The 14,245-nt window shown below is 39.7% G+C and overlaps 1 long non-coding RNA gene across 1 annotated transcript in view; it reads right to left on the bottom strand.

Moving 5' to 3' along the window:
* Positions 1–296: 296 nt before the first annotated feature.
* LOC141981358 (uncharacterized) overlaps positions 297–14,245 on the bottom strand; it is a 60,226-nt gene continuing 46,277 nt past the window's right edge. Inside the window, exons 3-4 of the long non-coding RNA XR_012637744.1 lie at positions 2,875–2,964; positions 297–523 (exon numbers count right to left, since the gene is read on the bottom strand). This is a non-coding gene — a long non-coding RNA (uncharacterized LOC141981358). The remainder of the gene's footprint in view (positions 524–2,874; positions 2,965–14,245) is intronic.

Here is a 14,245-nt window from a genome sequence, read left to right as displayed (position 1 = left end):
GGAACAGAATGGGGCTTGGTTTGGACTTGTGGAAAGGTGATACCTGTTCTTAGAATTGATTTCTCAACATTATTGGCATATCTCACAAGATCAGTCTGCAGTGGAGCAGCAATATTGGTTGAGTCTTGGCTATGAATAAGAAACTACTAAATGACTTAACTTATGCCATAAACTTAACTGAATTTTTATTTTTTGAACACAAAAGAATAAGGTTAGATGCCTTGCAGTGCTTTTGAGGCATAAAGATGTCCCAGCATGCCACTCACTATATTGGGTCTTCTCCTCATGATTTGTGGTGTTTAATGGATTCATGATCATCTTGGAATATTTGCTATGCAATCAACATGTCTTGTTAGTTGAAATGTGGAATGCTAGTCACTGATGCTGGAACTGAGATTTGTTGGAAATGGGGCTGGATTCTACTCCAATTTACGTTAATAGCAACACTCTGACTGAATTTAATGGATGCAGGATCAGTCTCCAGGCCTTTGGGAAGTTTAAAGTAGAAACCAACAGCTGTGACCTAAAAAAAAAAAAAAAAAAAGAGAGAGAGAGAGAGAGAGATACAGTATTTGCCTATATCATAGCATCATAAACTGCTAACTTAAGTGAGGTACCTATTGGCTTGAAGTAACATTACTAAAGCTAAATATTTTTAACAGTAATTGTATGCTTCCTTCCAAGCATGTTAGAACAAACAAAACCTCCGGTATCAGCAAAATACAGTGCATCCTATATTGTTTCAAAACTAAACCAAATGTATGCTTCGTAGCAAAGCATGTTAGAACAAAACAAATCTTTCTCTATCAGCAAAATGCAGCTTAACAATTAGGTTTCTAAAAGATTAAAAAAGACATTTAAATAGATATAGGTGTTTACTCTGAGCCTGGGTACATGTTTAAAAGCTACCGCAGGAAAATGCTGATCATGCAAAAATGGCTTAACTGTTTTCAGCATGAGATTGTCAAACAAAGATGTAGCAGCAGGATCTCTCAAATATCTGCAAAGTATAATAAACTGTAAAAAAGAAACCAAAATGGGCATTGTGAGGATAACTGGGTAAAGAGTTCTAGAAAGTAATGAGCTAACAAGTCGGATGGAATAACTTGGGGGTATGGTAATACGGCACAGACCCTTCCAGCTGTAGGCTGGTTGTCTGAATATGGTACAGGTCAGTAGTGACCAAATTGTTATTTCCACCTCACAAAAGATCAGTGCACTAAATGAAATGAGTTATAAGCCTATCCCACACCATTCCTAGTGACAAGGGTCGGATCCTCAGCTGGTATAAACTGGCATAAATCCATTGACTATATCAGTTTGCACCAGCTGAATATCTGGCCCCAAAGTGTCCCCCATCACAAAATTTCTCCTCATAAGATTGGATTGTGCCTTCCCAGCCCACTGAACCAGTGTGCAAGAGATAAACTGGGCATAAGACTTCCCCCAACCCTACCAGTGCACCCTCTGTGCAGGAACCAGGTACGTTTGCAGTCCACTCCTCAGCATCCTCTGAGATGACAGCATGTGAAGAGTGTGGGACTGATCTACAATAATGTTATGTGTACCTTACTTTACCTTCCTGACATTATTCTGACTACATGGAATTCAATCAAAAGGAACTGTTATGAAGAACAAGCAGGAAATGACACAGTAGCAAGAGATAAGACACCTGGGGTCCTGGTCCATAACCTAGGGCTCTTAGGTGTTATGATAATAAAAATAAAGAATAATAAATAATAACCTGGGTAAACAACTTCCAGGGAGTTAAGATAATAATGGCTGGGCTGTTGATTGGGAAAATGCTATTTCCAGGTGCCAGGTAGAGTTACACAGCTGATTTACCAAAGCTGAGGGCCTAAGATCAAAAGGACCCTGACCAGTTAAAAACTCATTCTCTAAAAGGAGAAGGGGGTTCAGTTGTAGGATGGCTACTTGTGGAGAGCAGACAGACAGAGACACAGGCCCTGCAGGATGGGTCTGGAGCAGCTAGGCTGGCTCAAGCTTTGAAGGAAACTCCAAAAGAGCCAGACATGTAGTCCTTTTGTTGAGTTAACCCTTTTCTTTGATTGCTATGTATCTTTGCGTGAAAAAGCAATACCTTTGTTTTGAAGAAGCTATTTTGATTCACTTTAATCAGCTTCTGTTTACAGGCCCCTGGAGGGAAGTTTCTTGCAGGTGACAAATACAGTTGGGCCTTCCATGGAAAACAGGGACTGAAACACAAAGATCCAGTCTCAGAGAAAGGTTGCCAATTTTGCTTGGCTGTATTCCTGGAGACTTTATCACATGATAATCTTTAATTAAAAAGATTAATTTTTCATTCCTGGAGACTCCAGGCCAATACTGGAAGGTTGGAAACCCTATCTCAGAGTGGTTGAGCTGGCAGGTTCTACCCTTGAGAGAGGTGAAAGGAACAAAACCTGTCACCTGAAGGGTGCACTCAAGAGGTGCAGGTTACCCTGTAACCATTAGATAGCAAATACAAAGAGGATAAGTAGGAGCAGGGCCATAGCCCCACCCACCTCTGCACTAGCTAACAGAAATGGCAAGCCACAGATACAGGAGCACGATGCTCCCACAGAAAGTCTGTAGCTTCATTCAGACTTCCTCTGCACCCCTACAAGCTCCAGAAGGGATTGTATCCCTCTGAATGGGCACAGAACTGGACTTCCCTCTCATATGTTGAAGTGAGCTCTCCAGATCTGAATGAAGGCATAACAATGGGGCAATGTGCAGAAGCTTGCTACTTGCCTGTGCTGTGGGTGTACAAGACGACAACGTCAAGGGCTTGTGATTTTGCACTTTTTCGAAATACTAGATTCAATCATTCTTTTTCTAAGCACCAGGCAGTAAGCAAATAGCATATATTACCTTTCTAGTATATTCCATTCTCTGCTCTGGTCTTGCCTCAGTAGGGAACCAGTCCTGTTGCTCAGATTTCAGCCTGAAGACTTTACAGATCTTGGGGATAGATTGTTAAAAAGTGACAAAAGAAAAAATGAATATAAATGGTGAAAAAAACATCTGTCTCCTTCTCTCACCCACCCACACAATCAGTTCACTTGTAAAGAGAGGCTAGTTCTTAGCAAAAGCTAATCTTAATTTTATGTGAACATATTTGTTTTTTCCCATTACATTAAGTCTAACTAACAATTTCCATATATACAAATTCAGATCATCTGTATACAGTCTTATTCAGAAACACTGAGTATTTGACTTCATAGATCAGGTTTTCTGACACCCCACTCAGCCTCTGACTTACATGTCTACTTTCATGTTATAACCTATCTCATTAAAAAGAAATGTGCTTTTATTTTTTCAAGGAAAATGTTTTGTGCACTAAATGGGCACTGGACTTTGCAATGACAGATTTATAAGTAATATGTGCAATGATCTGGATACACATGGCAAATTCAATACTAGGGCTGAAAATTTGGCTCGATAGCTATTTGCACAATCAGGTGGTCAAATCATTTGTAATGACCACACTCAGTGAAGCTGAAGTAACAGCCAACATTCTCGTTCTCATTAGATTCTAATGAAGCTTACCTGTCTAATTTTGGATCAGAGTGTCTAGCTTTGGGCAACTTACTTTTGGACCTACACATTTTGGTTCTGAACTCTTCTATGAGATAATTCTATGCAGAGTATTGCAGCAGGCAAATAAGGAACACATTTTGTTTCCTAAGAGAGTGTTTGGTCTCAAGGGTAAAATACACCAAATTTCTCACTAGTTGTTTTACACTATAAAGTCTCTCCTGCTGGTAATAGCTCACCTTACCTGATCACTCTCGTTACAGCGTGTATGGTAACCCCATTGTTTCATGTTCTCTGTGTATATAAAATCTCCCTACTGTATTTTCCACTGCATGCATCCGATGAAGTGAGCTGTAGCTCATGAAAGCTCATGCTCAAATAAATTTGTTAGTCTCTAAGGTGCCACAAGTACTCCTTTTCTTTTTGCAGATACAGACTAACATGGCTGCTACTCTGAAACTATAAATTTATTGATTTTTGTTCTCTGATATTTCATTTTAAGATACATAGAACATTTTTACCTACACTTTTTATGAAGGTAGAAGATAGGAACATAGGAATTGCCAGATCGGTGATCCCTCTAATCCTGTATCCTGTATCTGACTGACCAGAACCAGATTGTACACAGATGATCTGAAAATAGCTAGTTAATAAATTGAGTGCCAATAGATGGCACTCAAGAATATGTAGCATTGTTCCTGGGTTTTGTAGAACCAACCAAAAGTCTTGGTATGCACTGCTAATGGTTTCCTCCAACTATTTTTCACGTCAGATCTTACAGCAGATGTTTTCCAGGAAGCTGCACGAAACACGACAGAAGAAAGATGTGGAAAGATCTGCCCCTGTTTAGAGATTGGTTTAAATCCTGAAACATGAGGTCTACATTTTTAAAGAATTGGCTATTATAGAAATAGAATAAACATAAATTAACCTATGGAGAATATTTTGAGAGCATTTTTCTATAATATTTTCTTCGCAGAGTAATGGAAAATGGTGTATTATCTTTTATTCCAATCACAGCAGATTATTTTATTGAAATATTTTATATTTTTCCCTCATCAGGGGAGAGGGTAGATAGTTTTATTATGAAAGCTCTTAATATGCATTCTAACATTCTAGGTTTGGAATATTTATTTTAACAGAACATGAATAACTGTTAATAACATCTGTCCCTATGATACAATATTTTATAATTGAACAGGTACAGGGCTTTTTTTGTTTTTTGTTTTGCTTTCCTCTAAAGCATCCCAAGTGCATTTCACCACTGTCGGATACAGAGTTCAGTCACTGAGGATTTTCAGCAAGGATTGCACAGGCTCAACCTCCCCACAAGCAAGTCCAACCTGTATTAATTTATAGAAACTCTATTTTATAGAATAAAATGAATAAAACATAAACTCTAACTATAAGGAGTGGTTGGAGAATAATGATTGATTATAAGCGTACCCCAGCTGTTATTGAACCAGCCATACTTGGTTCTGAAATGTTTGGAAACATAGAAAATGCATGTGGCCCATAATGGCTTTATAGATATTTTTAATCCATCTGAAATGAGCAGCGGCTTTGGGCTGCTGGCAAATAACGTGTTGAAAGACCATTCTAGCAACTATCCCAGTAATAAAAATATGAAAGATGGTCATTTTATTAAATGAATGAACTGAACTTTATGCTACTGGTTTCTCAAGTGGAAGTCTAAATGGAAGATACATCACTTCTTACCAAGATGAAACCTTCTGATGATAGAATTGAATCATAAGAAATTTATTACATCAGTCCACTTACATAAGCATCATTATCTACTTCCCTGGTTAATCTACTGGCATCACAGTGTATATAACCCAGTCAGCTAGAAAATGTCTTCAGTACTTCTGCTGTTAGTGAGAAATGGCTGTGATTTTATTCCCGAACTATTGCATTATTATAATAAATTGTCAGAATATCTTTAAGACTGGTTCACTCATATTCGCTGTAAAAATAATCACCTTGATAACACAAGCACAAATCTAAGATGTGGTACCCATTAGTGCTTATTGGTAGTGATCAATGGCTCCATGATCACGGGTAGTGATCAATGGCTCCATGTCTAGTTGGCAGCCGGTGTCAAGTGGTGTGCCCCAGGGGTCGGTCCTGGGGCCGGTTTTGTTCAATATCTTCATAAATGATCTGGAGGATGGTGTGGATTGCACTCTCAGCAAATTTGCGGATGATACTAAACTGGGAGGAGTGGTAGATACGCTGGAGGGGAGGGATAGGATACAGAAGGACCTAGACAAATTGGAGGATTGGGCCAAAAGAAATCTGATGAGGTTCAATAAGGATAAGTGCAGGGTCCTGCACTTAGGACGGAAGAATCCCATGCACCGCTACAGACTAGGGACCGAATGGCTAGGCAGCAGTTCTGCAGAAAAGGACCTAGGGGTGACAGTGGACGAGAAGCTGGATATGAGTCAACAGTGTGCCCTTGTTGCCAAGAAGGCCAATGGCATTTTGGGATGTATAAGTAGGGGCATAGCGAGCAGATCGAGGGATGTGATCGTTCCCCTCTATTCGACACTGGTGAGGCCTCATCTGGAGTACTGTGTCCAGTTTTGGGCCCCACACTACAAGAAGGATGTGGATAAATTGGAGAGAGTCCAGCGAAGGGCAACAAAAATGATTAGGGGTCTAGAGCACATGACTTATGAAGAGAGGTTGAGGGAGCTGGGATTGTTTAGTCTGCAGAAGAGAAGAATGAGGGGGGATTTGATAGCTGCTTTCAACTACCTGAAAGGGGGTTCCAAAGAGGATGGCTCTAGACTGTTCTCAATGGTAGCAGATGACAGAACGAGGAGTAATGGTCTCAAGTTGCAATGGGGGAGGTTTAGATTGGATATTAGGAAAAACTTTTTCACTAAGAGGGTGGTGAAACACTGGAATGCGTTACCTAGGGAGGTGGTAGAATCTCCTTCCTTAGAGGTTTTTAAGGTCAGGCTTGACAAAGCCCTGGCTGGGATGATTTAACTGGGAATTGGTCCTGCTTCGAGCAGGGGGTTGGACTAGATGACCTTCTGGGGTCCCTTCCAACCCTGATATTCTATGATTCTATGATTCTATGATTATTTGTTGGTCTCAGGTCTGTCTTTGCTATAGGATAATCTACATCACAAAACCATCGGGTAACTTTCAAGACAACTGGCTATAGCTAATAGCCTTTAGTGAGGGCAGCCAAATGATTGAAGGACCAGAGAAATCAAATTACCTCTGACCCTGAGAGATGGTAGTCCTCTACATCAGAGTTCATTCTTCTGGCAGAGGAGTAATAGGAAGCTCTTGCTACAGCAGAGTGTATAATGCTGTCTGCTTGGTGAGTAAAGGTCTTTGGTTTACTACTTTTCCCCTTTCTCATGACATATTCACCTTAATTTAAAACAGTAATTGACTCAGAGCCTCAATAGCGGGAGAGAGCAAGACAACCAGAAAGGAGTTCTGAGACATGCCAGTCTGCTCTGTGAAAATGATAGCATTCTTGTGTTCATTGTACTTCAATGAAGTTTAAAGGAGTTCTGTCTCTTCTTTTTTACACTTGTTTCCCCAGGTTGACAGGTATCGATGCTAAGCCATTTTTTTCCTGGCACTTGTGCCCTAAATGTTGTGTCCCTACCCATAGTTCCCATAGAACACAAAGATTCCCACTTTTTGCCATGTGCTGCTATGACCTATTATGCTGCTCCTCTCACTTAGGACTGCTTAGTACACTGTATTCTGTCCCCACACTGAGCCCCATTTCCTCCCAGGCTGCACTGAGAGAGAGGAAAGGAATGGCAAACTCCTCCTTCCCACAAGGGTAGTGGCAGCACCAATTTTTCCGTGCATGAAGAAAATAGAAATAGCTTCCATCCTAAGGCTTTTTGGGGGGAGCAGCAATTGTGTGGTAGAGGCCTCCTAGTGTTCAGGTATCCATTAGAACTCTTGTATGTACAGATCTCCCATCACTGGAGTTCCTGGCTGTGTTTTTTGCAGCATTGTGTTACTGGGATAGAACATCATCATTAGAGTTAGTTAAATATCTTCCCGAGTTCAAATTTTTGATGAAAATGTTTTGCCTTTTTTTATTTTGATAGCCATAGTGCCTGTAAGTGACCTAACTTCTGTGAAAGTGCTGTTCCAACATGACCACCCTCACTGGCTCCAAACGATGCTACAACAGCCATTGATGTTCCCTGCTCAGTGTTGTTTATAAACGGCCTGACCTGAAACATGGACCTTGATTTCAAAAACAATTCTATTTGCCAATTGGACTTTTTTCTGAAAGACAGGGGTCATTTGTAGGGTCAAACTATTTAATTGCAGCCACACCACACACATTGCTTTAATCAGTCACAGATGGGGACTTAAGGACCGGGAACTGCTATAGGACATAGCAATTTAATACTAAGATGTGGGGTTGGAAGTGATCTGAATTTGCATAAATGCCCACAAAATTCATCTGAATTCATCTCTGCATATGGGGAAAAGCAGTTAAAGTAGCATAAAAATTGATAGTTTTGTCTTAAAAATTACATTTTACCTAAAGAGAGAGAAAAATCTCAGATACTAACTAGATGTTGTTGTTATTATGCATATTTTCCAAGAAAGAAACTTCTTTTTATTTAACTGAGTGGGGCATTACTATGACAGGGAAATGAAAATCTTTATTTTATGCTTCAGTGATTAGACTCTTCCCTACATTTCACCACTCCAGGGATATTATCTCTTTCACTCATGTTATTTGTTCCTTTTATCCAATGGTGTGAATAAGGGAAACAAAGATTAATCTCTTCTAAGAATAAGCAGGAAGCTAAGAGTACAGCAGCCCTGAAGAAATAAACAAATACAAGAATATGACCATACATATAGAAAAAGAGAGCAAAATGTTTGACAGAGATAATGAAAGTCCCTCACATCAGCACATAAAGTAGGTTCTTTTCAGAACACAGGAGCAATTCACTTAGGAACCCATGTTCCATTGGAAGCCAGTGACTTTCTCTTAAGCATGTACTTAATTTTAAGCATGTGAGTAGTTCCATTTAGAACTCAAGACTACTCACTTTAAGTTAAGTTAAGTTAAGCACATGCTTAAGAGCTTTGCTGGGTCAGGACCAAGGTGTTCAGCACCTTCCACGATAAACCCAAAATGAGCATCTTTGTCTAAGCACTCACCAAGAAGAGCAGAAGAAACATGCCAACCTGAAAAGTGGAATAAATGTAGAATTCCTAAAATTGAAGGTCACAGGTAAAATTGAAGGTAAAACAGGGGAAAACAGAGATAGATCAAGGTGTATTGATGGAGATGGGTTTTGTCACTTCCTTCAATCCTATGAAGCTTACTATGTCAACTTTATTCAGCATTTCAAATTGTGATTTTCACACATCCTGCAGGAATGTCTCCTGAAAGCTCACCCTCAATTCTGATATGTATTGCATTTTGCCACATACTTGAATCTGTTTTTGTGAACGACACCTTTACAGATTGGAACTGCTCTGTAAATGGTTTATAAGTACTGGAGCTGCAAAATAACTATCCTCCACACTATACTGTTGATTTCATTGCAAACCCTGGTTTTCCTCAGCTGACTAAGGCTGTGCTTCCAATAGTCTGTTTATTTTCCTTGTATACTAGTATCACTTTATAATGAAGCAAAAGCAAAGACCAGATTAAAATGAACAACAAATTAAATTACAGTGATATTGTGGTCAGTTGTAGTTCCATGACAGGACCCAGTAGGGATTAGAACACGTTGCTGTATATAAAAGCCCCCAAAGAACAAGTGCACATTAAACATTTTTATTATGATATTTTAAGGTGTCCATAGGGACACTACAAGCCTGTGCCCCATTTATATGTTTAAACAGCACAATGGCAGGGGAAAGTGGCTGTAATATACCATGTGTTGGTAATTCATAAAAATTAATGATCAGAGAAGAATGAGTAGCTGTAAATCAAGAGCCGCATTATTAAAATGAGAGAAATCCTTGCCAAATATCACAAAATAAGACAAGAGTCATCCCATTTAAGCCAGTTATACTTTTATTATTTCATCAGTGGAGGATACTAATATTGTTCCCACTGGCCTGGGTTAATTATTGTTTTGCTTGTTAGCATATTTCATAGTCTAATTAACTGTTATGAAATAGAGATCTGAAAATTTTCATAATTGATAGCTCCTAAAATCTTGTCCTTTAATAGATGCAAGCGATATTGTGTAGTCTGAGATTGGACATGGAAAGAGAAAATGTGGTGGTGGTTTATTTTTTTTTTAACTTTTTTATCTTTACCTTAAATCTACAATATGATACAGGAAATAAACCAAAAAGCCAATCAAATTTCACACAGAAAAAGTACAAAATGCTTTCCTCTTCCAATTCCATTTCTCAGAATTCAACCATATGCAAAAATAATCTGATTCCATGGAATTACACCACAATTTGGCTGTGTAGAGATGACAAAAAGATAACATTCAAAATGTGGAGATACAGCACTATGTATAGAAGGGACAGGATTTAGAGAAGCACACTGCTGTGAAAAACCTTCAGAGGAATGGCATGACTGATTACACTCTGCCATATATTGCTTTTCACACTGGTTACTCCCCAAATGTTGTTACTACAGCACTTTAGGAAAAAGAAACTGACATTGGATATATTCGCAAGTATTAAGGTTCATGTTTTCAGGCAGTGTTGTTAGCACATCTCCTTAAGCAGAGATTCTATGGCAGTAAGTCCATCAATGTGATCATTACTATGGTGACTAGCACATTCATGCATTAAATACAGGAACATATTATGCAATGAATGCCTCTGTAAACCAGGATATTTTCTTGCTGTAATCATCTTTCTCACATGAGAGCATTGCACAGCAGTTGCATACATAACTGTTTCCTTAAAATAAGGAGACCTGGGAATTACAAAAATGTATACTTTGTAGGTCAGGCTCAGCTATGCTAAAGAAGATCTTGATTGAAAATTAGAATTAATCTATGGAGTTTTCAGCCAGACTGAATAATTCTGATCTCTGAGTTTTTGTTATATGCTCAAAAACTCTGATCCTCAACTAGCCAATCAGATGCTGTGATTAATCACACCCATTTGTGTACACAGAGAGAGAGAACAGAATCATTTCCTCATTTCTAGGTCCTTCTTGACTATAAGGCAGAAGACACAAAAGACTCAACATTACTCAAACCTACACTGGGCAAGACTGTGCTCTCAGTTTGTGTGTTTATTTTAGGCACTTTTAAAGTTCCTTGAGTTACTTTTTTATTTTGGATTCATACCAGTTTACCTGAGAATTCAAACTGGCCCATTTAATTTATTTATATATATATATTTAACATAGTGGTCTGAATGAGCTCTCTCCTGTCATCTATTGATGAATTAGGGGGAAAGACTTCAGGAGCAAACTGTATTTACATAGACATACCTGCTTTGCCAAAGTGCTCAATTTTGGCTATTTTGGATTAAAATTCACTCAAGTCGTGGATGCAGGGGTAATGAAACATTGTTATCTTCATTGTATGACTAAGGTCAGCAGAACTGTACTTAATATGTCTTAATTCAAGGATCACCCTAACATAACCTCACTTACTAAGCATGGGGTAGTGATGCCAAATGCAAGTGATAAGGAGGTAGATGTTTCTATGTAGTGCTATGGTCTCTATTTAAAGGGTCCTAGATGCTATTTGACTCTCCCTCTGCAGCGTTCAAAGATGGAACTGATGAGACTCAGTTGAGAGTCCTTGTTTCATCTTTGTGATCACTACAGAAGAAATCACTGAGAAGATGGTTTAGGGGACTGGTGTGGGGATGATGTTGTGGTGAAAATGCAAAGGAAGCAAAATCAGTGAAATTCCCTACTACTTCTTTAAATCACTAAGAGCTGAAATCATTAAGGACTAGGCTAGGTGGTAGATCCTCAGAACACAGTTATCTCTGCCATTGCTTTTAACTGCAGTGCTAAGCTGTAACAGAGGTAGTGGCATCACTCGACTCCCCTCTCTCACCTCCCCAGCCTTCGGGGCAGAAGGTGAACTCATCTGAACCCACCTCCAGACTCTGGGACTTTGCTGACCTTGGACAATAAATTGCGAGTGGGGTGCAGTGTAGTGAGTTGGGGAGTAGCATGTTAAAGGGACATTCATCCTTTGGACTTTCACACTGCAAGGGGGGAAAACTGAGGCAAAGGATTACTGCCCAAGATACTCTGGAAAAGGTGATTACTTATTGTTTGCATACTTTTGAAGCATAAGTTGTAGTGTTTTCCCAAATTTATGCTGTGGCCCCTCTCCTGTTAATACACATTTTCTTTTGTTATATACAGACTCTGTGCTTGTGAGTGGGGAAATATTGCATCTTAGGGGTGCCGAGGGGTAGTGCTCAGGTTTCGCAGATTTCTGGGTGAGAGCCAGAGACAGTTTTGTTTTGTAATGTTATTGAACTTGGCCCTTGTTGCTGTTGACAACACCTGGCTAAAGAGTTTATATATATATATTGTGGCAAGATGGTCAATTTTAGTCTGGTAGGTAGGAGCTTTTCTTGGCAGGGAGCTAAGATACCACCCTTTATGCCTGCTCTTGGGTGCCAAGGGCCTCACTACTAGGCCGGGAAGGTGGTAGAGGAGGTCTGCGCCTTGCTCTGAGTCCCAGCCCCTCTCAACCCATGTGGGTTTCTTACCCTCATCACCCTTAGGTGGGGTTACCCTCGGTCCTTAGATGCTGGGGGGGGGGGGGGGGGAGGAGTCTCCCTTACTTCAAATCTCAGGGCTTCCAAATCTCTCAACACACCTCCAAACTCCAGTCCTTCTTCCCCTGTCTGCTTGGTGGGGGGTGTTATTAGGTTCCTAACAGGGCCTTAATTGACTGCAGGTGCTCCAATTAACCTGCAGCCACCTTCCCTAGTCTACAGGGAACCACGCCTTAATTAGCCTTGAGCTTATATATTTCCCCCTCTAGCACTCTCCCTGGCCTTCCTGTATCACATAATATATAAATGGAAAGGTAACATACGTATAACAGTTTCTGTAATATTGACAGTCAAGTAATTAAGACAAGAAGAGTAATACAAGAAGTAAAATATTGTGGTCAAAGTTTTGCAGAGCCCTGTTGTAGGGCCAAACAGAATTGAAATCCTTTTCTATGTGCTGCACCTTGAAGAGTACGGAATTCCCCTGGCAAGCTGTAGAGGCCATTACTGAAGTGAAACCTCAGCCTTCTACTGAAGAGAAACACACACTGTGCTTTTCCAGTGCCAGCTGACTTTCTCATTTTGTTATTTTCTTAATATAAAATATAGGTCTTTCACACTGAACATAGATGATGAATAGAAAAGCACAATGAAATTGTTTTTGTTTTTTCCTTTCTCACTAGTTCAACAAATTTTGCTTTAGGTTCTGGAAGTTCCTGCAATCCCATCAGAACCAGAACCCAACTCGCAACTAAAGCTTGCCTCTCGCACTCTGACTTTCATGAACAGCAAATGAGCCATTAGTTTGCATTGCATAAGCAAACATACTCAAGTGGCCTTCAGAAATACCATGTGGAAGCCAGGCTTCACATTTTTCTCAAAGAGATTTAATACAAACCAGTCTAGTCCTGTAATTAGTCAGGGAAATCAATCTAGGCAGAGCAATACAGCACCATTCTAATAAACTTCATGACAAATATTTACTCAACATTTGGAAACAGATCAAAATGCAGTGCTTGCTCCACATTTAAAAATATATTGACCTACTAAACCCCATAAAGTCTACTGGAGATATCTGTTTTTTCCCTCAGTATTGCAAGGAAGTCTGCACCCTTTCATGTGGGTTTTCTTTTTTAAACAGACAACAGAGGTTGCCACTGTACTTCCTTATATTTCACAGACCAGGAATCAAGTCGGAGTGATTCAAGAAATGATGTGTGCATTCTCTCTCTCTCTCTCTCTCTCTCATAGTTTCCAACTATTGCAATTTTACTGTGAGTCTTGTAATATTTAATATTTTTCTTAAAGCCCCAGCACCTGGAGTCATGTGAATACATCAGAATCTTTGCATTAATCCTGATTATTATGATAGTGCCTAAGAACTAACCAAGAATGGGGCCCCATTGTGGTAGTTACTGTATGGACACTGAGTATCACACAGTCCCTGCCCCGAAAAGCTTATAGTCTAAATAAACCAGACGGACAAAGGGTAGGGAAAAGGGTAGAACATGGAAGCTGAGTGAACAATGTGATGGTAGCAAACATCATGTTAATTCCATCTATGTGGGGCATGCTCCAGCCAGGTATCCCATCCCCCTTTAGTGCTCATCCACATAGAAGATGGTGCTCATTCACATAGAAGATGACAACTTACTATTGCTATCGGCTACATTATTTGCTCAAGTAACAGAGATATATGTGGTGGATCTAAGGGTTCCAACCCTGATGATGAAACATGTGAGTGTCAGTATGATGCCACATGACTCTTTATTTCAGTTAGGTTTTCTAAAACTGTAGAAAATTACATACACACACAGTGTTAGAAGAACACTATTAAGGTGACAAAGGCAAACACTCAGGTTAGGAACTGCCAGAATTAAGGTTGCCTGTGCAACCTTAATTTGACTCCTTGTGCATATTTATGATAGAGTCTTAATTACATGATCACATAATGCTTTCCCCACAGGATCCCTGCCTCATTCACAGGATGGACCTGCTTGGGGGATGT

This window comes from Natator depressus, chromosome 2 (genome assembly GCF_965152275.1).
Source record: "Natator depressus isolate rNatDep1 chromosome 2, rNatDep2.hap1, whole genome shotgun sequence".
In the NCBI taxonomy this organism is placed as follows: Eukaryota; Metazoa; Chordata; order Testudines; family Cheloniidae; genus Natator; species Natator depressus.
This window is presented reverse-complemented; position numbering and strand designations above follow the sequence as displayed.